Below are 1138 nucleotides of genomic sequence, written 5' to 3' on the forward strand. Positions count from 1 at the left end.
TTTGTTTGTCTGACTGCTCATTTTTTTTCCAAATGCACCATTTCCTTATCAGTGGGGCACTTTGAGTGAGTTACATGTACTGAATTGATGCATTAGATAGAGAGAAAGAGGGAGAGACTCCCTGACTGAATATTACAGCACATTTTTTTATGTTAAAGAACAAAGATAACAGGATGATTTCTATAGTTACAATTCTCTCATAATGCTTCTTTTGAGCTACATGTAGTTTCCAAATGCCTGGATCTTACTGCCAACTCACCCAAAGTAATTGTTAATTACTGTCATATTCATGCAATGGGATGTCGATTGCATTCATGCATATGCAGACAAATCAGTTAAGTGCCGGTTTCCTGGTCTCCCTGGTCTGTATTTTACTGTCTCGTGCTGTATTTTAAATTTAACCTACAATCCATATTCAGATCTGAAGGACAAACACAAGGAAATCTGTAGATGCTGGCTATCAAGGTAACACACACAAAATGCTGGAGGATTTCAGCTGGTCAGACAGCATCTTTGGAAATGAATAAGCAGTCGACATTTTGGGCCGAGATCATTCATTTCCATAGATATTGCCTGATCTGCTGAGTTCCTGCAACATTTTGTGTGTGTTGCTTCAGATCTAAAGGTTGGTTGCTGAAGTCCATGTTCACTATATATCCTAGTATAGCAGTTTGCGTGATGTTGTTGCAGCTCGAGGTGTTCCAGAGTTTGGAATTCCATTCGGGCACGGTTTTGTTAGGAGTCTTTGTATGTCCTGTGGAATGCATGGGTTTACTCTGGACCCTCTGCTTTCCTTCCACAGTGCAAAGGTGTACCAGGTAGATTAATTGGTCATTGTAAATTGTCCTGAGATTAGGTTAGGGCTAATCTGGGTTTTTGGGGATTGCTGAGGTGGCATGGTTTGAAGGGCCCACTCTGTACTGTATCGCTAAATAAATAAATAAATTGCACCCAGGTGACCAATGAACCTACTACCTCTCCAGCATTGTTTTCCAATGGTTCAATATCTACTTTCACCTCTCTTTTACACTTTATGTATCTGTAGAAAGTTTTGGTATCCTCTTCAATATTATTGGCTAGCTTACTTTGTATTCCATCTTTACCTTCTTCGTGACTTTTTTAGTTGCATTCTGTTGAT

The sequence above is a fragment of the Mobula hypostoma genome, chromosome 11, assembly GCF_963921235.1.
Source record: "Mobula hypostoma chromosome 11, sMobHyp1.1, whole genome shotgun sequence".
In the NCBI taxonomy this organism is placed as follows: Eukaryota; Metazoa; Chordata; class Chondrichthyes; order Myliobatiformes; family Myliobatidae; genus Mobula; species Mobula hypostoma.